The sequence below is a fragment of the Brienomyrus brachyistius genome, chromosome 2 (genome assembly GCF_023856365.1).
Source record: "Brienomyrus brachyistius isolate T26 chromosome 2, BBRACH_0.4, whole genome shotgun sequence".
In the NCBI taxonomy this organism is placed as follows: Eukaryota; Metazoa; Chordata; class Actinopteri; order Osteoglossiformes; family Mormyridae; genus Brienomyrus; species Brienomyrus brachyistius.
This window is the reverse complement of record NC_064534.1, coordinates 39,849,457-39,861,510: the sequence shown is the minus strand read 5'-3', so window position 1 is coordinate 39,861,510 and position 12,054 is coordinate 39,849,457. Positions and strand designations below refer to the sequence as shown.

Below are 12,054 nucleotides of genomic sequence, written 5' to 3'. Positions count from 1 at the left end.
TCCTCTGTGATTCCCACTAACCTAAACATTAAGCTGGCATTGAAGGGTGTGAATTACCCCGGCCAATCTGTTCTTTTAAATACAGCTTTTAGCAAGTTTTGAAAGGAGAAGAGCAGAACTTGCTATGCCAATAATATCGAGTCTTCTGTGGCGAAGTGGTTTTTGCATAGAAAACAAAGCGGTCAGTTGAAGAGGAATAATATCAGTACTTTGTTTAAAACTATGTGTAAAAAGCTGTCTCTTTATCATTAACAATAAGTTGTAAAACGTGAATGGGGAGTGACAGTCTTCAAGTTTGTGAGAAGATCGCGCCCTGGTGGAATAAAGGCACGAAGAGCTTACAGCACCTAGAATTACCAGGCAGTATTTAGAGTAAAACGGTGTGTAAAAGCTGCCTTTATGAATGAGAGAAAAAAAAAAAAAATATATATATATATATATATATATATATATATATATATATAAAATAGTAAAATGGAAGGGGAGTGATAGATTTAAATTAATCGTGAAGTGGAGCGCCCCCTGTATAAAGTAAAAATGAGAAAAGCTTACAGCACCTGGTATTCCCAGGAGGTCTCCCATCCAAGTACGAACCAGACCCTACCCTGCTTGGCTTCCGAGATCAGACGAGATCGGGCGTGTTCAGGGTGGTATGGCCGTAAGCGAGAGATGCTACCAAAAACAGCCCTTTTGCATTACACGCCTCTATACATGCCAGTTGGTCCCATTGGATCCTACTAATGTTCTTTTTTTTTTTTTATCTGACTCACACTGCAGCCCCACCATCCAATCGGCAGCGCCGGACCCACACCAAACATTCACCAAACTACTCAGCCGGCAGCCTACCACAATTATTCCATTCTTTCCGCATCCGCACACTTCCTTCTTTTTAACTCCTTTTCACTACCGCACAGGTTAATCGCCGCACGTCCCCCGCCGGCAAACATTACTCCTTTGCCTACTGCATGCAGGCTTCTCTTAACGACCCTCTGTTATCAACTCCGCTAACAGCCACAAAATCTCCGCCGCACGAAGCCCACTGGTAGCTGCTGAATCACATGCTTCCCCAAAACGTCGCGCTGTCAGAACACTGGGAGCTACACACACCAACAAGTCCATACTGCAGGCTGCAGCCAGAACAATTTTCTACATTCAAACATCGACGGCCTCTTCTCTCTAAAAATTCACCAGACCGCTTCTACCACCAGCAAAGAAGTTTCCATCCCTAATTCCTCTGTGATTCCCACTAACCTAAACATTAAGCTGGCATTGAAGGGTGTGAATTACCCCGGCCAATCTGTTCTTTTAAATACAGCTTTTAGCAAGTTTTGAAAGGAGAAGAGCAGAACTTGCTATGCCAATAATATCGAGTCTTCTGTGGCGAAGTGGTTTTTGCATAGAAAACAAAGCGGTCAGTAGAAGAGGAATAATATCAGTACTTTGTTTAAAACTGTGTGTAAAAAGCTGTCTCTTTATCATTAACAATAAGTTGTAAAACGTGAATGGGGAGTGACAGTCTTCAAGTTTGTGAGAAGATCGCGCCCTGGTGGAATAAAGGCACGAACAGCTTACAGCACCTAGAATTACCAGGAAGTATTTAGAGTAAAACGGTTTCTAAAAGCTGCCTTTATGAATGAGATAAAAAAAAAAATATATATATATAAAATAGTAAAATGGAAGGGGAGTGATAGATTTAAATTAATCGTGAAGTGGAGCGCCCCCTGTATAAAGTAAAAGTGAGAAAGGCTTACAGCGCCTGGTATTCCCATGAGGTCTCCCATCCAAGTACTAACCAAACCCTACCCTGCTTGGCTTCCGAGATCAGACGAGATCGGGCGTGTTCAGGGTGGTATGGCCGTAAGCGAGAGATGCTACCAAAAACAGCCCTTTTGCATTACACGCGTCTATACATGCCAGTTAGTCCCATTGGATCCTACTCCTGGTTTTTTTTTTTTTTTTATCTGACTCACACTGCAGCCCCACCATCCAATCGGCAGCGCCGGACCCACACCAAACATTCACCAAACTACTCAGCCGGCAGCCTACCACAATTATTCCATTCTTTCCGCATCCGCACACTTCCTTCTTTTTAACTCCTTTTCACTACCGCACAGGTTAATCGCCGCATGTCCCCCGCCGGCAAACATTACTCCTTTGCCTACTGCATGCAGGCTTCTCTTAACGACCCTCTGTTATCAACTCCGCTAACAGCCACAAAATCTCCGCCGCACGAAGCCCACTGGTAGCTGCTGAATCACATGCTTCCCCAAAACGTCACGCTGTCAGAACACTGGGAGCTACACACACCAACAAGTCCATACTGCAGGCTGCAGCCAGAACAATTTTCTACATTCAAACATCGACGGCCTCTTCTCTCTAAAAATTCACCAGACCGCTTCTACCACCAGCAAAGAAGTTTCCATCCCTAATTCCTCTGTGATTCCCACTAACCTAAACATTAAGCTGGCATTGAAGGGTATGAATTACCCCGGCCAATCTGTTCTTTTAAATACAGCTTTTAGCAAGTTTTGAAAGGAGAAGAGCAGAACTTGCTATGCCAATAATATCGAGTCTTCTGTGGCGAAGTGGTTTTTGCATAGAAAACAAAGCGGTCAGTTGAAGAGGAATAATATCAGTACTTTGTTTAAAACTGTGTGTAAAAAGCTGTCTCTTTATCATTAACAATAAGTTGTAAAACGTGAATGGGGAGTGACAGTCTTCAAGTTTGTGAGAAGATCGCGCCCTGGTGGAATAAAGGCACGAACAGCTTACAGCACCTAGAATTACATTGAAGTATTTAGAGTAAAACGGTTTCTAAAAGCTGCCTTTATGAATGAGAGAAAAATATATATATATATATATATAAAATAGTAAAATGGAAGGGGAGTGATAGATTTAAATTAATCGTGAAGTGGAGCGCCCCCTGTATAAAGTAAAAGTGAGAAAAGCTTACAGCACCTGGTATTCCCAGGTGGTTTCCCATCCAAGTACTAACCAGACCCTACCCTGCTTAGCTTCCGAGATCAGACAAGATAGGACGTGTTCAGGGTGGTATGGCCGTAAGCGAGAGATGATATCAAAAACAGCCCTTTTGCATTACACGCGTCTATACATGCCACTTAGTCCCATTGGATCCTACTCCTGTTTTTTTTTTTTTATCTGACTCACACTGCAGCACCACCATCCAATCGGCAGCGCCGGACCCACACCAAACATTCACCAAACTACTCAGCCGGCAGCCTACCACAATTATTCCATTCTTTCCGCATCCGCACACTTCCTTCTTTTTAACTCCTTTTCACTACCGCACAGGTTAATCGCCGCACGTCCCCCGCCGGCAAACATTACTCCTTTGCCTACTGCATGCAGGCTTCTCTTAACGACCCTCTGTTATCAACTCCGCTAACAGCCACAAAATCTCCGCCGCACGAAGCCCACTGGTAGCTGCTGAATCACATGCTTCCCCAAAACGTCGCGCTGTCAGAACACTGGGAGCTACACACACCAACAAGTCCATACTGCAGGCTGCAGCCAGAACAATTTTCTACATTCAAACATCGACGGCCTCTTCTCTCTAAAAATTCAGCAGACCGCTTCTACCACCAGCAAAGAAGTTTCCATCCCTAATTCCTCTGTGATTCCCACTAACCTAAACATTAAGCTGGCATTGAAGGGTGTGAATTACCCCGGCCAATCTGTTATTTTAAATACAGCTTTTAGCAAGTTTTGAAAGGAGAAGAGCAGAACTTGCTATGCCAATAATATCGAGTCTTCTGTGGCGAAGTGGTTTTTGCATAGAAAACAAAGCGGTCAGTTGAAGAGGAATAATATCAGTACTTTGTTTAAAACTGTGTGTAAAAAGCTGTCTCTTTATCATTAACAATAAGTTGTAATATGTGAATGGGGAGTGACAGTCTTCAAGTTTGTGAGAAGATCGCGCCCTGGTGGAATAAAGGCACGAACAGCTTACAGCACCTAGAATTACCAGGAAGTATTTAGAGTAAAACGGTTTCTAAAAGCTGCCTTTATGAATGAGAGAAAAAAAAAACAATATATATAAAATAGTAAAATGGAAGGGGAGTGATAGATTTAAATTAATCGTGAAGTGGAGCGCCCCCTGTATAAAGTAAAAATGAGAAAAGCTTACAGCACCTGGTATTCCCAGGTGGTCTCCCATCCAAGTACTAACCAGACCCTACCCTGCTTAGCTTCCGAGATCAGACGAGATCGGGCGTGTTCAGGGTGGTATGGCCGTAAGCGAGAGATGCTACCAAAAACAGCCCTTTTGCATTACACGCGTCTATACATGCCAGTTAGTCCCATTGGATCCAACTCCTGGTTTTTTATTTTTTTTATCTGACTCACACTGCAGCCCCACCATCCAATCGGCAGCGCCGGACCAACACCAAACATTCACCAAACTACTCAGCCGGCAGCCTACCACAATTATTCCATTCTTTCCGCATCCGCACACTTCCTTCTTTTTAACTCCTTTTCACTACCGCACAGGTTAATCGCCGCACGTCCCCCGCCGGCAAACATTACTCCTTTGCCTACTGCATGCAGGCTTCTCTTAACGACCCTCTGTTATCAACTCCGCTAACAGCCACAAAATCTCCGCCGCACGAAGCCCACTGGTAGCTGCTGAATCACATGCTTCCCCAAAACGTCGCGCTGTCAGATCACTGGGAGCTACACACACCAACAAGTCCATACTGCAGGCTGCAGCCAGAACAATTTTCTACATTCAAACATCGACGGCCTCTTCTCTCTAAAAATTCACCAGACCGCTTCTACCACCAGCAAAGAAGTTTCCATCCCTAATTCCTCTGTGATTCCCACTAACCTAAACATTAAGCTGGCATTGAAGGGTGTGAATTACCCCGGCCTATCTGTTCTTTTAAATACAGCTTTTAGCAAGTTTTGAAAGGAGAAGAGCAGAACTTGCTATGCCAATAATATCGAGTCTTCTGTGGCGAAGTGGTTTTTGCATAGAAAACAAAGCGGTCAGTTGAAGAGGAATAATATCAGTACTTTGTTTAAAACTGTGTGTAAAAAGCTGTCTCTTTATCATTAACAATAAGTTGTAAAACGTGAATGGGGAGTGACAGTCTTCAAGTTTGAGAGAAGATCGCGCCCTGGTGGAATAAAGGCACGAACAGCTTACAGCACCTAGAATTACCAGGAAGTATTTAGAGTGACTGTGATGGGCTGGCCCCCCATCCTGGGTTGTTCCCTGCCTCGTGCCCATTGATTCCGGGATAGGCTCCGGACCCCCCGCGACCCAATAGGATAAGCGGTTTGGAAAATGGATGGATGGATGGATATTTAGAGTAAAACGGTGTGTAAAAGCTGCCTTTATGAAAGAGAGAAAAATATATATATATATAAAATAGTAAAATGGAAGGGGAGTGATAGATTTAAATTAATCGTGAAGTGGAGCGCCCCCTGTATAAAGTAAAAGTGAGAAAAGCTTACATCACCTGGTATTCCCAGGAGGTCTCCCATCAAAGTACTAACCAGACCCTACCCTGCTTGGCTTCCGAGATCGGATGAGATCGGGCGTGTTCAGGGAGGTATGGCCATAAGCGAGAGACGTGACCAAAAACAGCCCTTTTGCATTACACGCGTCTATACATGCCAGTTACTCCCATTGGATCCTACTCCTGTTTTTTTTTTTTTTTATCTGACTCACACTGCAGCACCACCATCCAATCGGCAGCGCCGGACCCACACCAAACATTCACCAAACTACTCAGCCGGCAGCCTACCACAATTATTCCATTCTTTCCGCATCCGCACACTTCCTTCTTTTTAACTCCTTTTCACTACCGCACAGGTTAATCGCCGCACGTCCCCCGCCGGCAAACATTACTCCTTTGCCTACTGCATGCAGGCTTCTCTTAACGACCCTCTGTTATCAACTCCGCTAACAGCCACAAAATCTCCGCCGCACGAAGCCCACTGGTAGCTGCTGAATCACATGCTTCCCCAAAACGTCACGCTGTCAGAACACTGGGAGCTACACACACCAACAAGTCCATAATGCAGGCTGCAGCCAGAACAATTTTCTACATTCAAACATCGACGGCCTCTTCTCTCTAAAAATTCACCAGACCGCTTCTACCACCAGCAAAGAAGTTTCCATCCCTAATTCCTCTGTGATTCCCACTAACCTAAACATTAAGCTGGCATTGAAGGGTGTGAATTACCCCGGCCAATCTGTTCTTTTAAATACAGCTTTTAGCAAGTTTTGAAAGGAGAAGAGCAGAACTTGCTATGCCAATAATATCGAGTCTTCTGTGGCGAAGTGGTTTTTGCATAGAAAACAAAGCGGTCAGTTGAAGAGGAATAATATCAGTACTTTGTTTAAAACTGTGTGTAAAAAGCTGTCTCTTTATCATTAACAATAAGTTGTAAAACGTGAATGGGGAGTGACAGTCTTCAAGTTTGTGAGAAGATCGCGCCCTGGTGGAATAAAGGCACGAACAGCTTACAGCACCTAGAATTACCAGGAAGTATTTAGAGTAAAACGGTTTCTAAAAGCTGCCTTTATGAATGAGAGAAAAAAAAAACAATATATATAAAATAGTAAAATGGAAGGGGAGTGATAGATTTAAATTAATCGTGAAGTGGAGCGCCCCCTGTATAAAGTAAAAATGAGAAAAGCTTACAGCACCTGGTATTCCCAGGTGGTCTCCCATCCAAGTACTAACCAGACCCTACCCTGCTTAGCTTCCGAGATCAGACGAGATCGGGCGTGTTCAGGGTGGTATGGCCGTAAGCGAGAGATGCTACCAAAAACAGCCCTTTTGCATTACACGCGTCTATACATGCCAGTTAGTCCCATTGGATCCAACTCCTGGTTTTTTATTTTTTTTATCTGACTCACACTGCAGCCCCACCATCCAATCGGCAGCGCCGGACCAACACCAAACATTCACCAAACTACTCAGCCGGCAGCCTACCACAATTATTCCATTCTTTCCGCATCCGCACACTTCCTTCTTTTTAACTCCTTTTCACTACCGCACAGGTTAATCGCCGCACGTCCCCCGCCGGCAAACATTACTCCTTTGCCTACTGCATGCAGGCTTCTCTTAACGACCCTCTGTTATCAACTCCGCTAACAGCCACAAAATCTCCGCCGCACGAAGCCCACTGGTAGCTGCTGAATCACATGCTTCCCCAAAACGTCGCGCTGTCAGATCACTGGGAGCTACACACACCAACAAGTCCATACTGCAGGCTGCAGCCAGAACAATTTTCTACATTCAAACATCGACGGCCTCTTCTCTCTAAAAATTCACCAGACCGCTTCTACCACCAGCAAAGAAGTTTCCATCCCTAATTCCTCTGTGATTCCCACTAACCTAAACATTAAGCTGGCATTGAAGGGTGTGAATTACCCCGGCCTATCTGTTCTTTTAAATACAGCTTTTAGCAAGTTTTGAAAGGAGAAGAGCAGAACTTGCTATGCCAATAATATCGAGTCTTCTGTGGCGAAGTGGTTTTTGCATAGAAAACAAAGCGGTCAGTTGAAGAGGAATAATATCAGTACTTTGTTTAAAACTGTGTGTAAAAAGCTGTCTCTTTATCATTAACAATAAGTTGTAAAACGTGAATGGGGAGTGACAGTCTTCAAGTTTGAGAGAAGATCGCGCCCTGGTGGAATAAAGGCACGAACAGCTTACAGCACCTAGAATTACCAGGAAGTATTTAGAGTGACTGTGATGGGCTGGCCCCCCATCCTGGGTTGTTCCCTGCCTCGTGCCCATTGATTCCGGGATAGGCTCCGGACCCCCCGCGACCCAATAGGATAAGCGGTTTGGAAAATGGATGGATGGATGGATATTTAGAGTAAAACGGTGTGTAAAAGCTGCCTTTATGAAAGAGAGAAAAATATATATATATATAAAATAGTAAAATGGAAGGGGAGTGATAGATTTAAATTAATCGTGAAGTGGAGCGCCCCCTGTATAAAGTAAAAGTGAGAAAAGCTTACATCACCTGGTATTCCCAGGAGGTCTCCCATCAAAGTACTAACCAGACCCTACCCTGCTTGGCTTCCGAGATCGGATGAGATCGGGCGTGTTCAGGGAGGTATGGCCATAAGCGAGAGACGTGACCAAAAACAGCCCTTTTGCATTACACGCGTCTATACATGCCAGTTACTCCCATTGGATCCTACTCCTGTTTTTTTTTTTTTTTATCTGACTCACACTGCAGCACCACCATCCAATCGGCAGCGCCGGACCCACACCAAACATTCACCAAACTACTCAGCCGGCAGCCTACCACAATTATTCCATTCTTTCCGCATCCGCACACTTCCTTCTTTTTAACTCCTTTTCACTACCGCACAGGTTAATCGCCGCACGTCCCCCGCCGGCAAACATTACTCCTTTGCCTACTGCATGCAGGCTTCTCTTAACGACCCTCTGTTATCAACTCCGCTAACAGCCACAAAATCTCCGCCGCACGAAGCCCACTGGTAGCTGCTGAATCACATGCTTCCCCAAAACGTCACGCTGTCAGAACACTGGGAGCTACACACACCAACAAGTCCATAATGCAGGCTGCAGCCAGAACAATTTTCTACATTCAAACATCGACGGCCTCTTCTCTCTAAAAATTCACCAGACCGCTTCTACCACCAGCAAAGAAGTTTCCATCCCTAATTCCTCTGTGATTCCCACTAACCTAAACATTAAGCTGGCATTGAAGGGTGTGAATTACCCCGGCCAATCTGTTCTTTTAAATACAGCTTTTAGCAAGTTTTGAAAGGAGAAGAGCAGAACTTGCTATGCCAATAATATCGAGTCTTCTGTGGCGAAGTGGTTTTTGCATAGAAAACAAAGCGGTCAGTTGAAGAGGAATAATATCAGTACTTTGTTTAAAACTGTGTGTAAAAAGCTGTCTCTTTATCATTAACAATAAGTTGTAAAACGTGAATGGGGAGTGACAGTCTTCAAGTTTGTGAGAAGATCGCGCCCTGGTGGAATAAAGGCACGAACAGCTTACAGCACCTAGAATTACCAGGAAGTATTTAGAGTGACTGTGATGGGCTGGCCCCCCATCCTGGGTTGTTCCCTGCCTCGTGCCCATTGATTCCGGGATAGGCTCCGGACCCCCCACGACCCAATAGGATAAGCGGTTTGGAAAATGGATGGATGGATGGATATTTAGAGTAAAACGGTGTGTAAAAGCTGCCTTTATGAAAGAGAGAAAAATATATATATATATATAAAATAGTAAAATGGAAGGGGAGTGATAGATTTAAATTAATCGTGAAGTGGAGCGCCCCCTGTATAAAGTAAAAGTGAGAAAAGCTTACATCACCTGGTATTCCCAGGAGGTCTCCCATCAAAGTACTAACCAGACCCTACCCTGCTTGGCTTCCGAGATCGGATGAGATCGGGCGTGTTCAGGGAGGTATGGCCATAAGCGAGAGACGTGACCAAAAACAGCCCTTTTGCATTACACGCGTCTATACATGCCAGTTAGTCCCATTGGATCCTACTCCTGGTTTTTTTTTTTTTTATCTGACTCACACTGCAGCACCACCATCCAATCGGCAGCGCCGGACCCACACCAAACATTCACCAAACTACTCAGCCGGCAGCCTACCACAATTATTCCATTCTTTCCGCATCCGCACACTTCCTTCTTTTTAACTCCTTTTCACTACCGCACAGGTTAATCGCCGCACGTCCCCCGCCGGCAAACATTACTCCTTTGCCTACTGCATGCAGGCTTCTCTTAACGACCCTCTGTTATCAACTCCGCTAACAGCCACAAAATCTCCGCCGCACGAAGCCCACTGGTAGCTGCTGAATCACATGCTTCCCCAAAACGTCACGCTGTCAGAACACTGGGAGCTACACACACCAACAAGTCCATAATGCAGGCTGCAGCCAGAACAATTTTCTACATTCAAACATCGACGGCCTCTTCTCTCTAAAAATTCACCAGACCGCTTCTACCACCAGCAAAGAAGTTTCCATCCCTAATTCCTCTGTGATTCCCACTAACCTAAACATTAAGCTGGCATTGAAGGGTGTGAATTACCCCGGCCAATCTGTTCTTTTAAATACAGCTTTTAGCAAGTTTTGAAAGGAGAAGAGCAGAACTTGCTATGCCAATAATATCGAGTCTTCTGTGGCGAAGTGGTTTTTGCATAGAAAACAAAGCGGTGAGTTGAAGAGGAATAATATCAGTACTTTGTTTAAAACTGTGTGTAAAAAGCTGTCTCTTTATCATTAACAATAAGTTGTAAAACGTGAATGGGGAGTGACAGTCTTCAAGTTTGTGAGAAGATCGCGCCCTGGTGGAATAAAGGCACGAAGAGCTTACAGCACCTAGAATTACCAGGAAGTATTTAGAGTAAAACGGTTTCTAAAAGCTGCCTTTATGAATGAGAGAAAAATATATATATATATATATAAAATAGTAAAATGGAAGGGGAGTGATAGATTTAAATTAATCGTGAAGTGGAGCGCCCCCTGTATAAAGTAAAAGTGAGAAAAGCTTACAGCACCTGGTATTCCCAGGTGGTCTCCCATCCAAGTACTAACCAGAACCTACCCTGCTTAGCTTCCGAGATCAGACGAGATCGGGCGTGTTCAGGGTGGTATGGCCGTAAGCTAAAGATGCTACCAAAAACAGCCCTTTTGCATTACACGCGTCTATACATGCCAGTTAGTCCCATTGGATCCTACTCCTGTTTTTTTTTTTTTTTTTATCTGACTCACACTGCAGCACCACCATCCAATCGGCAGCGCCGGACCCACACCAAACATTCACCAAACTACTCAGCCGGCAGCCTACCACAATTATTCCATTCTTTCCGCATCCGCACACTTCCTTCTTTTTAACTCCTTTTCACTACCGCACAGGTTAATCGCCGCACGTCCCCCGCCGGCAAACATTACTCCTTTGCCTACTGCATGTAGGCTTCTCTTAACGACCCTCTGTTATCAACTCCGCGAACAGCCACAAAATCTCCGCCGCACGAAGCCCACTGGTAGCTGCTGAATCACATGCTTCCCCAAAACGTCGCGCTGTCAGAACACTGGGAGCTACACACACCAACAAGTCCATACTGCAGGCTGCAGCCAGAACAATTTTCTACATTCAAACATCGACGGCCTCTTCTCTCTAAAAATTCACCAGACCGCTTCTACCACCAGCAAAGAAGTTTCCATCCCTAATTCCTCTGTGATTCCCACTAACCTAAACATTAAGCTGGCATTGAAGGGTGTGAATTACCCCGGCCAATCTGTTCTTTTAAATACAGCTTTTAGCAAGTTTTGAAAGGAGAAGAGCAGAACTTGCTATGCCAATAATATCGAGTCTTCTGTGGCGAAGTGGTTTTTGCATAGAAAACAAAGCGGTCAGTTGAAGAGGAATAATATCAGTACTTTGTTTAAAACTGTGTGTAAAAAGCTGGCTCTTTATCATTAACAATAAGTTGTAAAACGTGAATGGGGAGTGACAGTCTTCAAGTTTGTGAGAAGATCGCGCCCTGGTGGAATAAAGGCACGAACAGCTTACAGCACCTACAATTACCAGGAAGTATTTAGAGTAAAACGGTTTCTAAAAGCTGCCTTTATGAATGAGAGAAAAAAAAAATATATATATATAAAATAGTAAAATGGAAGGGGAGTGATGGATTTAAATTAATTGTGAAGTGGAGCGCCCCCTGTATAAAGTAAAAGTGAGAAAAGCTTACAGCACCTGGTATTCCCAGGATGTGTCCCATCCAAGTACTAACCAGACCCTACCCTGCTTGGCTTCTGAGATCGGATGAGATCGGGTGTGTTCAGGGTGGTATGGCCATAAGCGAGAGACGCGACCAAAAACAGCCCTTTTGCATTACACGCGTCTATACATGCCAGTTAGTCCCATTGGATCCTACTCCTGGTTTTTTTTTTTTTTTTATCTGACTCACACTGCAGCACCACCATCCAATCGGCAGCGCCGGACCCACACCAAACATTCACCAAACTACTCAGCCGGCAGCCTACCACAATTATTCCATTCTTTCCGCAT

At 44.5% G+C, this 12,054-nt stretch overlaps 10 non-coding genes across 10 annotated transcripts; all 10 read right to left on the bottom strand.

Annotated features, from left to right (window-relative positions):
- Positions 1-545: 545 nt before the first annotated feature.
- On the bottom strand, positions 546-664 carry LOC125734203 (5S ribosomal RNA). The gene has a single exon (XR_007393526.1). It is a non-coding gene; the product is annotated as a 5S ribosomal RNA (ribosomal RNA).
- A 1,080-nt stretch (positions 665-1,744) lies between these two features.
- On the bottom strand, positions 1,745-1,863 carry LOC125734940 (5S ribosomal RNA). The gene has a single exon (XR_007394242.1). It is a non-coding gene; the product is annotated as a 5S ribosomal RNA (ribosomal RNA).
- Positions 1,864-2,946: 1,083 nt separating this feature from the next.
- On the bottom strand, positions 2,947-3,065 carry LOC125731091 (5S ribosomal RNA). The gene has a single exon (XR_007391378.1). It is a non-coding gene; the product is annotated as a 5S ribosomal RNA (ribosomal RNA).
- Positions 3,066-4,140: 1,075 nt separating this feature from the next.
- Positions 4,141-4,259, bottom strand: LOC125736765 (5S ribosomal RNA). The gene has a single exon (XR_007396035.1). It is a non-coding gene; the product is annotated as a 5S ribosomal RNA (ribosomal RNA).
- A 1,212-nt stretch (positions 4,260-5,471) lies between these two features.
- Positions 5,472-5,590, bottom strand: LOC125735424 (5S ribosomal RNA). Its single transcript, XR_007394720.1, has one exon. It is a non-coding gene; the product is annotated as a 5S ribosomal RNA (ribosomal RNA).
- Positions 5,591-6,667: 1,077 nt separating this feature from the next.
- Positions 6,668-6,786, bottom strand: LOC125736754 (5S ribosomal RNA). Its single transcript, XR_007396024.1, has one exon. It is a non-coding gene; the product is annotated as a 5S ribosomal RNA (ribosomal RNA).
- A 1,212-nt stretch (positions 6,787-7,998) lies between these two features.
- LOC125735423 (5S ribosomal RNA) lies at positions 7,999-8,117 on the bottom strand. The gene has a single exon (XR_007394719.1). It is a non-coding gene; the product is annotated as a 5S ribosomal RNA (ribosomal RNA).
- A 1,213-nt stretch (positions 8,118-9,330) lies between these two features.
- Positions 9,331-9,449, bottom strand: LOC125735422 (5S ribosomal RNA). Its single transcript, XR_007394718.1, has one exon. It is a non-coding gene; the product is annotated as a 5S ribosomal RNA (ribosomal RNA).
- A 1,079-nt stretch (positions 9,450-10,528) lies between these two features.
- On the bottom strand, positions 10,529-10,647 carry LOC125733668 (5S ribosomal RNA). Its single transcript, XR_007393005.1, has one exon. It is a non-coding gene; the product is annotated as a 5S ribosomal RNA (ribosomal RNA).
- A 1,080-nt stretch (positions 10,648-11,727) lies between these two features.
- Positions 11,728-11,846, bottom strand: LOC125729391 (5S ribosomal RNA). Its single transcript, XR_007389841.1, has one exon. It is a non-coding gene; the product is annotated as a 5S ribosomal RNA (ribosomal RNA).
- Between the last annotated feature and the right edge of the window lie 208 nt (positions 11,847-12,054).